Raw genomic sequence first — 19,993 nt, 5'->3', positions numbered from 1 at the left:
AGAGGTTTAGGGAGGGTGTGGATATGGGTAGGCGGTACCTTCCATTCTACATAATGGAAGGGCAGACTTGGAGCATTCCAAGAAAACTTAGTTGCTGATTGAAAACTGAGGGCTCCTAGTGCATGATGACCTTCTCTCTGGGGCCTCACCTGCTATCTCTTGGGGCTTTACTGTCCTTAGCAGCTCAGTCCCTCTTCCCAGACTGTTCATAGCTGGTTCCTCTGGCACCCAGAGTGCTCCTGTACCCATCCCAAGCTGCTGGTCCTGGGGCAAGCTCCTGGCTTCATCTGGGTCCTTTTATTCTCTTTTATTCCTCACCTTTCCTGCAGTGCTCTAAGATGTTGATTTATAGCATTCTAACCAAGTTGCCAGGAGAGTCCCTGCTTTTGTCACCCTCTTGCCCTTCCAGCCAGCTACCATTCTCTACCTCATTGTGTTGGGAGCCAGGAACTTCATGGGTTTTGATTTATTTGTTTTTGGTCCAAAGACTGCCAGGTTAGACAGCTGATGAACTGGAGGCATGGTTCTTGGTTCTGTTTCTTTTCTTTCCCATTACCAGGCTGAAAGAAAAAAGGCTGTGTCATTAGATATCTTCATCTGCCTCTTTCCACCCTTGGATATGTTTAATGGCTTTTAGAGGAACAAGTAGAAGTTTTAGCAAATCAGAGTTCAATAAAATTCACTTATTTTATCTTCAAAGCAGTGTTCTAGGTCATAGAGGTGGGTGGAGGCTGGCAGGGATTGGGAGGTTCCTATCCTCACTGGTTCCTGAGGTCACTGTGCTGATTTAGAGAAAGACTGACCACTAGTCCTTGAATCCAATGCAAAAGGTCAAGCATTTTTTATGATTTAAATATTTTTGTAAATAAAAATTTTCATGTTTTTGTCTAAAACAGAAATTACTCTCAGATGCCCAGATTTTTCTTTTGTATACTTAATAATTAATCCCCAATTTGCCAGTCACTCCCATGCTCAGATGACAACCATCATCTAGATCTGCTGTTTGTCTCCTCTTTTTTCCGGTGGAGTCCCTGGCAAATAGGAAGCAGGCAAACACATCAAAACTTGTTTTTTTTTTAAGACATCTATAATTTCTGAAATAAAGAAGCAACACATAGCAAATAAGCATATGAGAAGATGCTAGTCATCATGTGTCATCAGGGAAATTTAAACAACAATGAGGTACCGCTACCCACCTGTTAGAATGACCAAAATCTAGAACACTGACAACACCAAATGTTGGTGAGGATGTGGACCAATAGGAACCCTCATTCATTGCTGATAGGAATGTAAAATAGTAACACTTGTACCACCACCTTGGAAGACAGCTTGGCAGTTTCTTACAAAACTAAACATACTATTACCATACCAAATCTTGCTCTTTGATATTTACCAAAAGGAGTTGAAAACTTACATTCACACAAAAACCTGCACACAGATGTTTGTAGCAGCTTTATTCATAATTGCCAAAACTTGGAAGCAACCAAGATGTCCTTCAGTAAGTGAATGGATTTGTAAACTATAGGCCATTCTGCAAATAAAATGTTATTCAGTGGTGAAAGCTATTAAGCTATGAAAAGACATGAAGAAAACTTACCTGCATATTGCTAAGTAAAATAAGTCAATCTGAAAGGACTACATACTGTGCCTCCAATTATATGAAATTCTGGAATAGGCAAAACTACAGAGATAATAAAAAGATCAATGGTTGCCAGGGGTGAGGGAGAGGGGGATAAATAAGCCAAACATGGGATTTTTAGGGCAGTGAAAATATTCTGTATTATACCATAATGGTAGATACATGTCATTATACATTTGTCCAAACCCATAGAATGTACACCAAAAGTGAGCTCTGATGTAAACTATGGACTTTGTGTGATTATGATGTGTCAATGTAGGTTCATCCTTGGTAAAAATGTGTAATTCTGGAGAGTGATGTTGGTAATGGGAGAAGCTATACATGTGTGGGGTCAGGGAATATTTGAGTAATCTCTGTACCTTCCTCTCAATTTTATTATAAAACTAAAATTGCTCTTAAAAAATAGAAAATGTTATCTTAAAAAACATGAAAGTAGGATCATCTCTGGGGAGTTGACACATCTCTGGGGAGTCCTGGAAAATTAGTATATATGAAACAGCCACCATTTGATACAGAATAAGGAGCTGGAGAAAGCCTTTGGTGTTCTGAAATCCCTACATCGTCGGAATGATCGGGTATAGAGGAACTGATCACCACAGGTGCATCAGGCCCCACACGATTCCCTTAGGTGACCTGATATGTGCACAAATTCTCTTATATTAATGACCATTTATATGAAACTAAGCTATGTAAGCAGGTCTACACTTAAGGAAAGGTATTGATGATTGGCCAGTGACTGGCCAGTCCCACATTCATGTCAATTAGTCGGGTGGGTGGTGTTCATCCCAATCATCTGAGAATAGCAGCGTGGAGCAGGTGTCCATCCTGTGGATCACAGACAGACCCTGGGGGGCACTGGCCTTGATGGAAAGGTGGGGGGCGTGGCCTGGAGTGATATGTGGGCTCCATGCTGATGAGGTCTTGGGGGGATGCTGAAAGGGAAGAAAGAGCTGAAGAAAAAGAAGTGAGATGAAGCCAAAGTCAAATATGTTCTTTTTCAAAAGTTGCTGCAGGATGGCCCTAAGCTGGGGAAACCAGGGGAAGTTCATTTTCTCACTTTGTTCTTCCTCCTTTCACCCAAATGGGCCTAGAAGTAGTATTCATCTGCATTATGGGTTAAATAAGCATTGAGATTTAATCACCATGTAGAATATTGTTCCCATGGGAAATATGTTCCAACTTCCAAATGACTGACTTAGAGATGCCAGTCTTCAAAGGAGTGGGTTAGTTGCCCCTGAACTAACATTTTTATTTTTAAAACTTTATTTGTGATCTTTATTGATTTTTGAGACAGAGAGAGAGCATGAGTGGAGGAGGGGCAGATAGAGAGAGGAGACACAGAATCTGAAGCAGGCTCCAGGCTCTGAGCTATCAGCACAGAGCCCGACGTGGGGCTCAAACTCACGAGCCCTGAGATCACAACCTGAGCTGAAGTCGGTTGCTTAACTGACTGAGCCACCCAGGTGCCCTGCCCTGAACTGCCTTTAATGGAACTCATAACTAAGTATAAGCATTCAGATTGTGGAAGTTCATGACTGAGATTATTTCTAGACTCTTGAACACCTTAAGTAAACTTTTTATCCCTTCTCATTTTGTGGTGCTAAGCTCTCTATATATTGTTTATGTTAACATTTCTAAGTTGATTTTTAAGAAATCTCTTTATTTTTCCCAAATCATAAAGCATCTATAATTTGAAAAACAAATCTGAATGCCTTAATTATAGAGAACCAACAAATAATGTGGATTAACTTTTCACTAGAGGCAGAAATACAATTAAGCTAAAATCTTAATTACCAATGTGGTCTGATCTGAGGCACCCATCATACTTCAAGAGCCCACAGATCTCACCTGCCTTCTCTACCCACATTGCAGAAACTGTCATTGCTACCCTTTCATTCTTAGCTTAGGGGTGCTTTATTGCCAAAGGATTCTTGTGTGGTATGGGAGGAGCTGAATTTACTCTTTAATGTAACATGGTCAACAGCACATGTCCTCCTAACCCAGGAGGAAATTAGATGATGTGTATGAATAAGCATTGTATATTTTAAAGTATTTTTAAAACCCACACATCTTTGGAGAGCAAATAATTAAACAGCAAAATCAAGCAACTCTACATAGGGAAGATTTCTTATTCTATGACATGGGAGAGAACAGTGATAGTAACTTCCAGACAATAGAACAGTTTTGATTATTGTTTTGTCTTTGCTTTTGTTTGTTTTACTTTTTTTGTAGCTCTCAGCCTAAAAGTTATCTTATGTCCTTTAACAGCTATATTGGAACACATAACCAAATATAAGCACTCAGACGGCAGAAGTTTATGACTGAGATTTCTAGACTCTTGACCCCATTAAGTAAACTTTTGATCCCTTCTAGAAAACAGAGCTTAAAACAAAACTTATATGATGATACTTTATTGAGGAGTGAATCCCAGGAAAACAGGAGTGAGAAAGAAATGGAGTGAGGCTAGGAAGGAGGGTGAGCAAATACAAGGGAGTGTGTTTCAGAGATGCCTGCACTCCTGTAACAAGAGATGAAGAAGGGCATTATGTAATAATTACAGGGTCTATCCATCAGGAAGAGCTAAAAATTATAAATGTCAATGCACCGAATATGGGAGCCCCCAAATATATAAAAAAATTACTCATAAATATAAGCAACCTTATTGATAAGAATGTGGTAATTGCAGGGGACTTTAACACTCCACTTACAGAAATGGATAGATCATCTAGACACACGGTCAATAAAGAAACAAGGGCCCTGAATGATACATTGGATCAGATGGACCTGACAGATATATTTAGAACTCTGCATCCCAAAGCAACAGAATATACTTTCTTCTCAAGTGTACATGGAACATTCTCCAAGATAGATCACCTACTGGGTCACAAAACAGCCCTTCATAAGTATACAAGAATTGAAATCATGCCATGCATACTTTCAGACCACAATGCTATGAAGCTTGAAATCAACCACAGGGAAAAGTCTGGAAAACCTCCAAAAGCATGGAGGTTAAAGAACACCCTACTAAAGAATGAGTGGGTCAACCAGGCAATTAGAGAAGAAATTAAAAAATATATGGAAACAAATGAAAATGAAAATACAACAATCCAAACGCTTTGGGATGCAGCAAAGGCAGTCCTGAGAGGAAAATACATTGCAATCCAGGCCTATCTCAAGAAACAAGAAAAATCCCAAATACAAAATCTAACAGCACACCTAAAGGAAATAGAAGCAGAACAGCAAAGACAGCCTAAACCCAGCAGAAGAAGAGAAATAATAAAGATCAGAGCAGAAATAAACAATATAGAATCTAAAAAAACTGTAGAGCAGATCAATGAAACCAAGAGTTGGTTTTTTGAAAAAAAAAATAAACAAAATTGACAAACCTCTAGCCAGGCTTCTCAAAAAGAAAAGGGAGATGACCCAAATAGATAAAATCATGAATGAAAATGGAATTATTACAACCAATCTCTCAGAGATACAAGCAATTATCAGGGAATAGTATGAAAAATTATATGCCAACAAACTGGACAGCCTGGAAGAAATGGACAAATTCCTAAACACCCACACACTTCCAAAACTCAATCAGGAGGAAATAGAAAGCTTGAACAGACCCATAACCCATGAAGAAATTGAATAAGTGATCAAAAATCTCCCAACAAATAAGAGTCCAGGACCAGACGGCTTCCCAGGGGAGTTCTACCAGACGTTTAAAACAGAGATAATACCTATCCTTCTCAAGCTATTCCAAAAAATAGAAAGGGAAGGACAACTTCCAGACTCATTCTATGAAGCCAGTATTCCTTTGATTCCTAAACCAGACAGAGACCCAGTAAAAAAAGAGAACTACAGGCCAAAATCCCTGATGAATATGGATGCAAAAATTCTCAATAAGATACTAGCAAATCGAATTCAACAGCATATAAAAAGAATTATTCACCATGGTCAAGTGGGATTCATTCCTGGGATGCAGGGCTGGTTCAACATTCACAAATCAATCAACGTGATACATCACATTAATAAAACAAAAGTTAAGAACCATATGATCCTGTCAATCGATGCAGAAAAGGCATTTGACAAAATTCAGCACCGTTTCTTAATAAAAACCCTCAAGAAAGTCGGGGTAGAAGGAACATACTTAAAGATCATAAAAGCCATTCATGAAAAGCCCACAGCTAACATCATCCTCAATGGGGAAAAACTGAGAGCTTTTTCCCTGAGATCAGGAACACGACAGGGATGCCCACTCTCACCGCTGTTGTTTAACATAGTGTTGGAAGTTCTAGCATCAGCAATCAGACAACAAAAGGAAATCAAAGGCATCAAAATTGGCAAAGATGAAGTCAAGCTTTCACTTTTTGCAGAAGACATGATATTATACATGGAAAATCCGACAGACTCCACCAAAAGTCTGCTAGAACTGATACAGGAATTCAGCAAAGTTGTAGGATACAAAATCAATGTACAGAAATCAGTTGCATTCTTATACACTAACAATGAAGCAACAGAAAGACAAATAAAGAAAGTGATCCCATTCACAATTGCATCAAGAAGCATAAAATACCTAGGGATAAATCTAACCAAAGATGTAAAAGATCTGTATGCTGAAAACTATAGAAAGCTTATGAAGGAAATTGAAGAAGATACAAAGAAATGGAAAGACATTCCCTGCTCATGGATTGGAAGAATAAATATTGTCAAAAGGTCAATACTACCCAAAGCTATCTACACATTCAATGCAATCCCAATCAAAATTGCACCAGCATTCTTCTCGAAACTAGAACAAGCAATCCTAAAATTCATATGGAACCACAAAAGGCCCCGAATAGCCAAAGTAATTTTGAAGAAGAAGACCAAAGCAGGAGGCATCACAACCCCAGACTTTAGCCTCTACTACAAAGCTGTAATCATCAAGACAGCATGGTATTGGCACAAAAAGAGACACATAGACCAATGGAAGAGAAAGAAACCACAGAACTAGACCCACAAACATATGGCCAACTAATCTTTGCCAAAGCAGGAAAGAATATCCAATGGAAAAAAGACAGCCTCTTTAACAAATGGTGCTGGGAGAACTGGACAGCAACATGCAGAAGATTGAAACTAGACCACTTTCTCACACCATTCACAAAAATAAACTCAAAATGGATAAAGGACCTGAATGTGAGACAGGAAACCATCAAAACCCTAGAGGAGAAAGCAGGAAAAGACCTCTCTGACCTCAGCCGTAGCAATCTCTTACTTGACACATCCCTTGACACAAAGGCAAGGGAATTAAAAGCAAAAATGAACTACTGGGACCTTATGAAGATAAAAAGCTTCTGCACAGCAAAGGAAACAATCAACAAAACTAAAAGTCAGCCAACGGAATGGGAAAAGATATTTGCAAATGACATATCGGACAAAGGGCTAGTATCCAAAATCTATAAAGAGCTCACCAAACTCCACACCCAAAAAACAAACAACCCAGTGAAGAAATGGGCAGAAAACATGAATAGACACTTCTCTAAAGAAGACATCCGGATGGCCAACAGGCACATGAAAAGATGCTCAATGTCGCTCCTCATCAGGGAAATACAAATCAAAACCACACTCAGGTATCACCTCACACCAGTCAGAGTGGCCAAAATGAACAAATCAGGAGACTACAGATGCTGGAGAGGATGTGGAGAAACGGGAACCCTCTTGCACTGTTGGTGGGAATGCAAATTGGTGCAGCCGCTCTGGAAAGCAGTGTGGAGGTTCCTCAGAAAATTAAAAATAGACCTACCCTATGACCCAGCAATAGCACTGCTAGGAATTTATCCAAGGGATACAGGAGTACTGATGCATAGGGCCACTTGTACCCCAATGTTCATAGCAGCACTCTCAACAATAGCCAAATTATGGAAAGAGCCTAAATGTCCATCAACTGATGAATGGATAAAGAAATTGTGGTTTATATACACAATGGAATATTACGTGGCAATGAGAAAAAATGAAATATGGCCTTTTGTAGCAACGTGGATGGAACTGGAGAGTGTGATACTAAGTGAAATAAGCCATACAGAGAGAGACAGATACCATATGGTTTCACTCTTCTGTGGATCCTGAGAAACTTAACAGGAACCCATGGGGGAGGGGAAGGAAAAAAAAAAAGAGGTTAGAATGGGAGAGAGCCAAAGCATAAGAGACTGTTAAAAACTGAGAACAAACTGAGGGTTGATGGGGGGTGGGAGGGAGGGGAGGGTGGGTGATGGGTATTGAGGAGGGCACCTTTTGGGATGAGCACTGGGTGTTGTATGGAAACCAATTTGACAATAAATTTCATATATTGAAAAAAATTTTTTTTAATTTATAAAAAAAGAGATGCCTGCACTCTATGATGAATTGCTTTCTCGGTGCCATAGGAAGCTCTGGAAAGTACACACAATGCCACTAGATCTGTCAACAATCATTCCAAGGGGAGAAAGGGAGAAGGATTATTCCACTGGCTTCCAACTCCTATTGATCTTAACTTGCATCTGTAGTATGTTGATGCCCTTATATCCTTTACTTTTTGGATGCACGTCTGTTTGCACTTTGCAGCAACAGGGGAGCATTAGAGAATTTGTAAGGTGAGGCACCCACACAACACCAGGGATGTGACTCAGAGCCCTGGGTCTACAGAAGAAGGAGCAGCAGCAACCAAGCTCCATGACTCTAAGCAACACCAAGGCAAGTATGCGGGTCTGGGGTGATGCCCAAACCATACACAAGAAAAGAGAGCATAGAAGAAAGCCAGCCACTTTAGATCATTTCTGCTGCTACTTTTGCTGACTGCACTTTTGAGAAGGGAGGAAATTTCTTGTTCTCAGACTGCAGAGAGTTGTATAGAGGCCATTAGTGATGGAGATAATTAGAGGTATAGAGTTGATCAAAACTTGACCTATAATGACCACTTTGAGAAGCTGCCACAGAGAGAGTAATATTTTTCTGCAAAGCAGTATTTCAGATATACAAGGGAGCAACTTGATACAGATCAGTGTAACAGGGAAAAGAATGCAGGAAAGACGTTCTAGTGATACAAAAAGAAAGATCCCGAAGAGCAAAATAAAATGGTTCTAGTGCTGACCAAGCTTCATCAGTCCTTATAACCACATTTAATTGAAATGTTGGATTTATTTTTTGGTATGTATATGTAAGATACATATTTATTCATGCAGTACATATTTATTGAGAACTGATTGAAGACCAGGTTCTGTCTAGGCTTCGGTTGCCAGCTGTTTCTATGCTCTGGGCACTTGGATTCCATTGTAGGAAGACAGACAAGAGCATGTCAGAGGGTGGTTAAGTGTCATGAAGGACAATACAGCAGGACAAGGGAGAGAGAGTGCGTGTGAAAGGACAGGAATGCTATTTATACAGGCAGTCAAGGAAAAGCTCTGTGATAGGGCAACACTTGAGCAGAGCCCTAAAGAAGAGAAAGGAGTGAGCTGGGTATCTGGAGGAGAGAAGGCAGAAGCCCAAGGAGAGGCCACAGGTGTTGTTGAGGAGACAGACATTCATGCGATGAATACATGCACAGGCACATATCTTTCCAAAGTGAACAAACTGGTAAACTGCATAGAGTTTATTTAATATTCTCACCAGATATTCTCAATTTTATTGGCACCATAAATGTTAGAACTGAAAAAAAACCTTTATGCTATTATTCAAAAGAGTTACCTGAAAATGGGAAACCCCATTGACAATTGCAGTCAAGATCCTGGCATCCAGGGCCCAGTAGCCCTGACTATGCAAATAGGATCATCCGGGAAGGTAGGAAGAACTTATCTATGGATAGATGTGACACACACCTAGGTGTACATGGCAGATGGGTCCTGGAGGGACAGGATACCAGACCAGTATAGTTTAAGGATGAGCTGGGAGGAAAGAAAAGTTCTGTCTGTGGTTGACAGCTGTATGCCTGAGGCCTTGTTTTGAGGATGCTTTGTTTGGCCTAAGGATAATAACAGTTAATATACTGTTGAATGTTTTTTAAAAAATGAGTTTGAATGCCTTTAGGTCATGTGTCTCTTGTTTTTGTAGTCAGCTGGAGTGGGGCTACAGACTCCTGGCACACCAGCATGGTGTTTATATCATGCCAGACCCACATCTCTCAATGTAAGAATGAATGGTAAACATGAGGACATAAGACACAAGGCAGAAATTCAGATAATTCACACATGTGGGGTACACACATTCATGGATCCAAAACGGGGTACTGTTGGTGTGTCAGAACGACTACAGTTCATCTGTATTTGCTTGGAGGTCTAGGCTATTTTTCAAGGTTTAAATCTTGGCTATAAAAATGTATTGGTGACATTTTAAGTCCCAGCCTGAGAACAAATTTTGATTTTTAAATTCAAACTTATCATTCCAAAACTCATTCTGGCACCTTTTTAGGGCTTGATGAATTGTTTCAAAGATGTTTATTGCTTTTAAGTCCCTATTTTATTGCCAAGCTTGTAATACACAAACTGCTTTGAATTTTGTTAAGATAGTGAGTGATTAGACAGTGATATGACTTTAAAACAGAAAACAACAAAGAGATTTAACTGGATTAAGAGAGAAGGATAGTACATTTTATGTAGTTACTCTGTTTCTAAGAATTAAAATATGCTTCCTCTGGATATGTATTTGTATCATATAACATAATAAGGGAGCTCCAAAAATATCACTGTGTTCTTTGCAAGAAAGGACAACAATTTGTTCTGTATCAACAGCAACATTGTCTATTTCAAACAGCTTTCAGCTGGGATCTCTAAGTTCCGTACAAATATTATCCAAACCAACTAATACCGGATGGATGTTGCCATGGTTGATCATTGATTAGAGCAGTAGATTGACAGCTAGTTACTCTTGAAGTTGGCTCAATTTCTTTTGACCCAAAGTCAAGTGGCTTAGCATATGCCTCTCAGGTGCCTCTCAGGCCAAGAGCTCTAAACGGTCAAACTCAGTGTCAAGTATCTGAAGACCTTAAATAATCAGCCTTGGGTGAGACTTGATAGGTCCTATCCAACTATACAATTTGATACATCCTAAGATTTTAGGATCCATCCTGATTGCAAGTTATAAAAATCAACTGAGATAAAGTAAAACTGGACGATTTATTGTGCAGAGCCAGGGACCTCATGGAACACAAAGACAGGAATGCAGCCAGGCCTCAGGAAGTATGGGGAACTAGGAAGCCCCTGGGAACCTAGACGTATACTCACTCAGATTCTGGTCTCTGCTTCTCTTTGCGTCTATCCTTAATTGTTTTTCTCTTAAGAGACATTTCTCTGCTCCTTTATTTACATGGCATCATGTTGCCACCTTCAAATGCCATATTTATATGTTTTAAGTTTTGCTTCCCCAAAGGTCATGACATCTGTCCCTTTGTATTAGTTATCTATTGCTGTATAACACATTACCCTAAGGCTTAGTAACTTAAAGCAACAAACATTTATTATCTTACAGTTTTTGTGCTGGCAGGAAATAAGGTGTGGCTTAGCTGGGTGCCTCTTCCTCAAAATCTCACACAAGGCTGCAATTGAAATGCTGACTAGAGCTGCAGTTTTATTGAAAGTTTTCACTGAAGGAGGATTTGCTCCTAAATTCACTCATATGGCTGTTGGCAAGATTCAGTTCCTTGGAGGTTGTTGAGCACACTGGCTATTGACTTCTCATAATTCCTTGCAACATGGGCCTTTTCATAGGGCAACTCACAATATGGAAGCTGGTTTCTAGCAGACTGAGCATGAAAGGGAGAGCAAGATGGAAGTTGCTGTCTTTTTATAACCCAATCTCAGAGTTGACATACCATCACCTTTTCTTATTCTACTTGTTAGAAGTGAGACACTAGGTTCAGTCCACACTCAAGAGAGCATACATTCCAGTATATAGAGATCACTGGGGGTCTTTTAAGAGGGTACCTATTACATGCTCTCTGTCTCCTAATTCCACATTCCCCGGCAAAGCACCCCCCAAGCTGGGTCAGGTGACTATTGTTGTTCCAATCAGCCATAGAGGGGGTGTAGACTCATAGTATATATGGCATGCATGCTGCTGGTCATAGTAGTAAAAGACACAGGGGGAACCATCACGGGCAAGGACAGCAGTTAAAGAGTTTGGACCTGAATAAAATACTCCAAACTATAACCACAATCAACTTACTTAACCTTTTTTTTCTTAACGGGAATAAAATTGCCTAGCAGATTATTCATCTCCCAAAAGACTAGGTCTCTGCATACAGATTTGCTGAATAATTCAGATTCTTGAAGCCCTTACTCCTAAATTATATATGTAACTAAGAATAAAGTGCTTTTTAAATAATTCACAATATGTGCCATTATCCTTTTTAATTTGTTTTTTGTTTAGGAAATTGTGGTAAAATATACGTAACATGCAATTTACCATTTTAACCATTCTGAGTCATACAGTTCAGTGGTGTTGGGTCCATTCACAATGTTGTACAACCATTACCACCATGCATCTCCAAAACTTCTTTCATCTTCTAAAAGTGAAACTTTATACCCATTACACATCCTAACTGGGTTTCCCTTGCCCCTTGCATCTGGAAATCACCATTCTACTTTCAGTCTCTATCAGTTTGACTACTCTAGGAAATTCATAGGAGTGGAATCATACAGTATTTGTCCTTTCATGACTGGCTTCTTTTACTTGTCATAATGTCTTCAACATTCATCCGTTTGGTAGCGTGTGTCAGAATTTTCTTCCTCTTTATGGCTTAATAATCTTCCATGGTATCTGTATACCACACTGTCTTTATTATCCATTCATCTACTAATGGACACATGGGTTGCTCTACCTTTCGGCTATTGGGAATTATCCTACTATGAACACTGGTATACGAATATCTGTCCAAGTCCCTGCTTTCAGTTCCTTTGGATATATGCTTAGAAGTGGAATTACTGAATCAGAGTAATTCTATTTTTAACTTTTTGAGGAGCTGCCATACTGGTTCCCATAGAAGCTGCACCATTTTACATTCCCACCAGGAAATCACAAAGATTCTGATTTCTCTATATCCTTACCAATACTTTTTTTCTGGTTTTTGTTTTTGCTTGGTAATAGCCATCCTAATGGGTGAAAAGTGGTATCTCATTGTGGTTTTGATATTCATTTCTCTAGCGATGAATTATGTAGAGCATCTTTTCATGTATTTATTGGCCATTTGTGGAGAAATGTCTATTCAACTCCTTTGTCCATTTTAATCTGTCTGGGTTTGTTGTTGTTGTTGTTGAGTTGTAAGAGTGCTTTATATATTCTAGATACTAACCCTTTATTAGATGTATGACCTGCAAATATTCTGTGGGGTTGCCTTTTTCACTGTGTTGATGGTCTCCATTTTAAATTTTTATATAATCCAGTTCTATTTTTTCTTTTGCTGCTTATGTTTTTGGTGTCATGGAGAAGAAATCATTATCAAATCCAATGCCATTAAGCAGCTTTTCCCCTATTTTTTTCTTTTTTTTTATTTAAAAATTTTTTTAAGATTTATTCATTTTTCAGAGACAGAGATACAGAGCGTGAGCGGGGGAGGGGCAGAGAGAGAGGGAGACACAGAATCCGAAACAGGCTCCAGGCTCTGAGCTGTCAGCACAGAGCCCGATGTGGGGCCTGAACTCACAGAGGGCAAGATCGTGACCTGAGCTGAAGTTGGATGCTTAACCGACTGAGCCACCCAGGCGCCCCACCCCCATTTTCTTCTTAAGAGTTGTATGGTCTGCACTCTTGGATTTAGATCTTTGAGCCACTATCCTTTGTCGGCATAACCCGAGAAGCCTAGAAATTTGGTATTAAATTATGACTGACATCTCTGTTTGTGGTTAAGTGGGCATCCACCATTTTCTTTTCTAAGGCATAGAAAAAAGAAAGCATTTTCCACACTTCTATCCTCATTATGATATCTGAGAATCACAAAGATTTGCAAAAACGTAACAAACGTTACTGAGTTCTCCAATTATCTCCCTAGGTGTCTCAGACAGTGTTTAGGAGCCTATTATGTTATATCAGAAAATCTCAACTCTGACATGATCTAACAGATGCACTTAAAAGTTTTTGAAAAGGCTGAGTAAAGTTATGTGTTATTTTCAGGACATCATTCCTAAATGTTTGTGATATTTTAAGTGTGTTTAATGGTCTTGATTTAACATGATAGTTTTAGTGCTCTCTCTGACATACAGTAGGTATCTAAAATCTTTGGTGGATCATTGTTTATTTATTTTGCCTTCCCTTTGCTAACTCTAAGTTTGCATTTAGGATGCAAATGTTCTCATCTGCACCATAGGTGTTTATCACCACACCTAAATATCGCACATCTGTTCTTTCTACAGTCACCAGTAAGAAAGGAGAAACATGTTCCTGTAAAACAAAGTGCTTGCTCCACGGGTTAACCCTGGCAGCCTCTGGTGAAACCCCTTTATTTAAATAACCTTCCCTAAGCACCTGGTGCCTCTGTTGCTACGGGAATCACTAGAAACTCCATAGGTAAGTGGATTAGTTATGAAACTTCTGGCTTTTATGATACATTTGAGGCACTAGAAAATCCCAGTTTGGTCCAAACTAATTCAAGTGATTATTTGGCTAGAGTCAAAGATTTGGGAAAGGCCCCCCAAAAGGCTTTGGGATCCAAACCTTCTAGCAGCTCACCCAGAGCTGGAGGAACTTGTTCCTTTGGCCTCTCCAGTTCCATTCCCCAAGCTTGGCTGGGGCTGGGAGGAGCAGTGTCATGGCGGGTGACAGTAGTCAATGGTAGAAGGGTTGCCTAGACTGTTGCACCTCATCCAGCTTACCATCCCAGATCTTTCCCTCCCGTCCATACTATTAACCTATGTATTAGGTAGGGTAGGCTAAATTGCTGTGAGAAAGAGACTCAAAGTATAACAGCTCAACACAAGAGTCTTCCCCCCCACTCTTATGAGCCCAGGTTCACCCCAAATGAAAACATGCTCTGTCTTCCAGAATATTTTCTTGAGAACCTAGAGATCACTTATCATTGATATGAAGTCAGTAGAAGCAAATTCCCTTGGCAATGGCTGAAGTTATTTTTTCGTCGAGGGATATGGGGCAGAGGTCTGGGTTTTGGTATGACAACTCAAATTGGGCCAATACATGGAAGAGGAAGCTTCACTTAACATTCTTTTTACCATTTTCTAGTTTTTAAATCGTATTTATATCCATAAATTCATTTGTATAAGCTCCTACTATAGTAATGAAAATATTTAAGCTTCTCAGCCTAAATAGCTCATTAGGATTTCAGCCTGCAACATTTTCACAGACAACTCATTATTTCTGATGATTTCACACTGTTCAGTACAGCTGTGTCATGACAATGTGGAGCAGTGAAATATTAGGGGTAAGCTGGGCCATCCATTATGAATCCCTGTTTTAGCTGCTTATTGATGCTCCCCCCCCCAAAAGAAATGAATAAACCCCTGACATTCCACTGTTTGACATCATACTCAAAATTCTTCTTTGAAGAAAGTAAAAAAGCTGCTCAGTTCTGCTTAGCTACAATTATTTCTCCCCTCAGAGTGGTGGATTGGTGGAAAAGAGTTCAGTGAGGGATGTGTAGAGCTCTAGAGAACACTCATCTTTGCTGTGAATTCACATTAGTCAAATTGCCTGAAGTACAAGTCCTCTCTTTAGGTCTTGACTGAGAATGCCTTAATTCCAGACGCAGTAAGAACAGGGAGTCAAGACGAGGATGAAGAAAAGACTTGTGGCTGATCACTTTGCATCTTCACAGGGGATGGAAAGCTTTCTCCAGGGCCCAGCGACAGACAAGATTAAGAAGGAGGCTATGAAAATATTTAGAGATGGGACTAAGATTCTGAAGATTCAGATTACCAGTGTGACTCTGGAATTAAACTGAAATTTTTCTACTTTGGTTTCTTCCCAGGGTGTAGGAAAACATGACCTCCTTGAAATTAGAGCAAATGGCCACAAGGAGTCATCTGGACGAGAAGAAATGATGGGTGCCTAATATGCCCTCTGAGACAAGTGGAAGTTGGAGGCACCAGACCCAGGCAGAGGTTCCAGGATGCCAGGTCACATTCGAGGTCTGGGAGGAGTAGTACCAGCTACAGAGCATGAGGTCAGAGAGATCCAACTAGAGCTCAGTAAGTCTGCCCCAAGAGGTCAGCCGGAGAGGCTGGGGAGGAGGGCAGATTCCAGGACCCAGGGCTCAGGAGGAATCCCAGGGGGAGCCTCAGCTGAGGCACTCTGTGCTGACGCTTCCTCAGCGCTTGATGGGAGGCCATCTGACCTCGTAGGCTGTAGGAAGCCTGCAAGACTCTGAGGTGGTTCACAGAAGGACAGAAACACAGGGTGAAATGACAAGGAAAGAATAAATAGGGATTTGAAAGGTGTAACCACAGAATCAACTAATTCCATGTTAGATATAGCAGAAAGACAAGTCTAGTGCTCTAGCCGTTCATCAGCTGTGGCTTTTTGAGAAATCAACTTATTCTTTCTGATCCTTAGTTTCTTCGTCTATAATATGGGGTCAAAATTTAGTGACAGTCCTCATACGTGACACAATTAGGGCCAGTACTTGGTCAGTTAATAAAAATCAAGCAAGCAAACAAACAAACAAACAGCTCAGGTGTGCAGTTTTGAGCAATGATAGGCATTATACTGGCAATATTTTTTTAAAATACAGGAGAGTGCATTTATTACCCAACATTTTGGTGCAGGGTTGAAGCATTTTTCTGAATAAAGCTGGAGTCCTTCCTTTCTTGCAAAAGTGACGCCCGTGATGAATTGTCACCTCTCTTGTATTTTTGTTATTAAAGGGATTGAAGACTTACACTTCAGTTTAAGTAAACAATCATTCCAGATCTTTATTCCCACTCACATTATCTCCACCCTTTGTTTATTTTTTTACTTTTTTACAAGAGTGTGGCCCGTGACAAATTTGATTACAGCTTTTCGTTTGTTTTAGCTGACTTGCCTTTAAAACAAGTCCTTTTAGGTCACTCAACTCAGTTTTCATAGAAACCACAGCTTTCTTTCATTTTCACTTTTTCATTGATATGTTAACTATCGCATTAGATTACCTAATTATAATTGCAAGTGGTTTGAAAGGTGATGCAACTGGTGTTTGGCAGGCAAACAACTCAAATGGTGAGAGCAGAAGCCAGTGAGCACACAAAACAGCCTCCCCGCTGGCTGCAGACATCCCTTGGCACATGGAGAGGCTGAAGAAAATCAGTCATTTCAATGTCCGGTGAGTGAAGATGTTGTGAGTGCATCTAATGAACCTCATAAAATTATCGCGGGGATGAAAGAGCAAGTTGATGTTGAAGGCTTGTCCGATGGCTTATGCTCGGTAGACGTTGATTTCCTTCCTTTCCTTCAGAGGCCCCCAGAGCACAGTGCCTTGCAGAATGACAATACCTATGCTGGGAAGTCAACTCAGTAATTAGATACTCAAGACCGTGGTTTGAAATTTCAGTGCCTGGGCACCTGAGAGGCTCAGTCAGTTAAGCATCCGACTTCGGCTCAGGTCATGATCTCATGGTTTGTGAGTTCGAGCCCCGCGTTGGGCTCTGTGCTGACAGCTCAGAGCCTGGAGCCTGCTTCAGATTCTGTGTCTCCCTCTCTCTGCCCCTCCCGGCCATGCTCTCTCTCTCTCTCTCAAAAATAAAACATTAACAAAAACACAACTTTTTTAAAACTTCAATTCCTTTCTGCCTCCTCCTCCATTGCTGTAAGCACATCAGTGTCTCTCATAGTTTTGGGTTGTCTTTTTTCCCCATGCCCCAGGACCATCTTGTTCAAAACTGATACCCGTGACTTCGGCAATTCACAACTTTCTGTTCAGGCTGAACCGTTGGAGTGCTAACATCAGGCTTCTAAAGCAAATTGCTGGGCAGTTTGCTCTTTAAAGATTAATGGCATTTGGAGTTCCACGTGATTTTGTTCAAGGCCTGTGGGATATTTATAACTGCCTTTGATGTTCTATCATGTTTGACAGTACAGTTTCCAAAAAGTCAAGTAGGGTCCACTCATGAGTTAGGTGTCAAAGATTATATTGGGGAGAAGTATTGTACTTCGTTTGTAAATCATTTTGCTTTCAGAGGCACTTCCCGTGTTAGTACAACAAAAGAAAGCCAATGTGAGGTGGGCGAGCATGCTTCCTATTTCTGAGGAGTGTAATTTTCCTTTCTCTGGCTCAGCAGGATAGGGGCTGCACATGCTCCTAGAGACCCCCTCCATTCTTCCAAGGCACCTCCTGTGATACGTTTATGTCTGGACGGAGGGGAAGGGGGCTGCATTCAGCTGCCCACCACTGGTCTAGGTACTTAGAGAAAGGGTAAAGTCTATCAGTCAAGTGAGTGGTATTAGAGAACTTGGCATGCTTTAGTCAGAACACTCCCTCTATTTTTCAGCATCTTTTCTTGGTCACGCATTGAGGGCTATTGTTTCTCTGGTTGTTTGCACAGGAGATCTGGCTGCTCTGGAAAAGGCCTAAAACTTTGTGTGAGGTCCTTCTAATGGCTCACCACAGCCATAGAGAGATTCATTACATATAACAGAGGAGAAGCCAGTGAGTGCCTATTCTTCCTCTTCTAAGCCATTAAAGGGTATTAGTAAGGAGCATGAATAAAGAGTAAAGGAGTGTCTTTCAAATATGTCACTTCCAGAGGTATCAGCAGAGTTTGATATATTTCCACTCAGGGCAGAAGCAAGCTCTCACTGCAGAAGACTTCACAAACATTTCTGGAAAAACATTAAAATGGCTGAGTGGGAAAAGGAAAGAAAAGGAAATAGGCCACTTAGGCCCCAAGTGCAAACTTTATTTCTGACATCATTTTGCATGTATCTGGCTGGCGTCAAGTTTGGAAACTGGGAGGATGAGGTCATACATTCAACCCCACTGCTTCTCTCCATAGCTTTGACGATGAGCTCACAGACTGATGCTTTGGGTCACAGGATGGAATCCCTATAGTACCACATAGCACTTTGTAAAATTTATGGCATCTAAAACATGTAGCAAAGACATGTGATAATTTGGTGAAGAATGGCTTCTGAGTAAGAAAACAGGATCTTTGGAGTCATGCTGAACTTCAACAGTAGAAAACCCATTATTCCTTGACTCAAGTTTATTTATGTTTTTTAGTTGCTACTACACAGCTCTTGGGAAATAGATCACTTTAACCTAAAGAGGGCCCTTTTAATAATGAAATCAAGCAAGAAATAAAGGATTGCTTAAAAAGAAATAAGAATTTTAAGGATCCAGGAGAAACTACTGTTTTCTGAGCTTTGCATGGCCTCGGGCATTCATGGATATGTGCTGTTCCCTGAAACCCATGTAACAAGAGACATAGCAACAAATCTGATGACCTCAAAATGGGCTCCGTTTAAAAACACATCAATTCTTAATTTCAGTAAACTCACTTTTGTTCTCTTTTACCTTAAGCTAGTGAATAGATTTAGTGTTGTAATAATGGTACGTGTTGTGTCCTGCATGCTCACGATACTGACTTAAAAAATTTTAAGTGAAGAATTATGATGTTTTGGATCATAAAAGCTGCTGGGTAACTGCAATTGTAACATCTTGGAGAAGAACTGGCAAAAAGGATCTTTGTACTCCAGATCTATCTCCCCGTATGAACCTTGAGTTATGCAGAAAATCTCCAGCCCCATTTTTAACAAAACCTATAGCCAATCTGAAACATGTCTAATTTTGGATAACTAAAACTACTAGATGGTTAATACTTCTGTTCTCAACCTGCTATCCTAAAATAAGGGTTCTTTTATTTCAAAAGATTATTTTAAAATTAGCTCTTGGCATTCTGAGATTTGCCATTTCTGAGTTTGTAGTTTTTAAGTAACTGCGACTTCTTTTTTCAAACTTTTCCTGCAATAAAATAAGATGCAATCAGGGGGCAACTGGAACTCCCCTCATTTTCCATCAGGAATAGGCCATGGTATTAATAGCTTTATTGTTCAATTATATGTAAAATCTGGAAGCCTTTTTGGCATCTTTAGTACTAAATCATTATATAAACCTTAAACAGGGTGACTAGACATCCTATAATCACACGTTGGAATCTGGTGCCCTGCCTTCTGTCTAGCATTCACTATGAATTTATCATTTTCAAATATGGTATTACTAGTTATAGTTGTATTAGAATAAAGCTGGATGGGTTTGATAAACCTTCACTGTGTCTTTCCAGCTGGTGTCTTCTTGTAGTGTGTGGGATGTATATGCAGTGAACAGAATTCTCACTTTAACACACTGTTAAATTGGGAACATGATCCATGTTCTTTCTCAATCCTTTCCAGATGTACTCAACTAACCCCTCCCTTTTGCAAACCGCAAGTGGGGCTCTTACT

General features: G+C 40.1%; 1 long non-coding RNA gene across 1 annotated transcript in view; it reads left to right on the top strand.

The window, feature by feature from the left end:
- LOC125175673 (uncharacterized) overlaps nucleotides 1-16,880 on the top strand; it is a 35,403-nt gene extending 18,523 nt beyond the window's left edge. Inside the window, exons 2-4 of the long non-coding RNA XR_007155922.1 lie at nucleotides 13,981-14,134; nucleotides 15,549-15,768; nucleotides 16,759-16,880. This is a non-coding gene — a long non-coding RNA (uncharacterized LOC125175673). The remainder of the gene's footprint in view (nucleotides 1-13,980; nucleotides 14,135-15,548; nucleotides 15,769-16,758) is intronic.
- The last annotated feature ends 3,113 nt before the right edge of the window (nucleotides 16,881-19,993 follow it).

Source organism: Prionailurus viverrinus, chromosome A1 (genome assembly GCF_022837055.1).
Source record: "Prionailurus viverrinus isolate Anna chromosome A1, UM_Priviv_1.0, whole genome shotgun sequence".
NCBI classification, from domain to species: Eukaryota; Metazoa; Chordata; class Mammalia; order Carnivora; family Felidae; genus Prionailurus; species Prionailurus viverrinus.
This window is presented reverse-complemented; position numbering and strand designations above follow the sequence as displayed.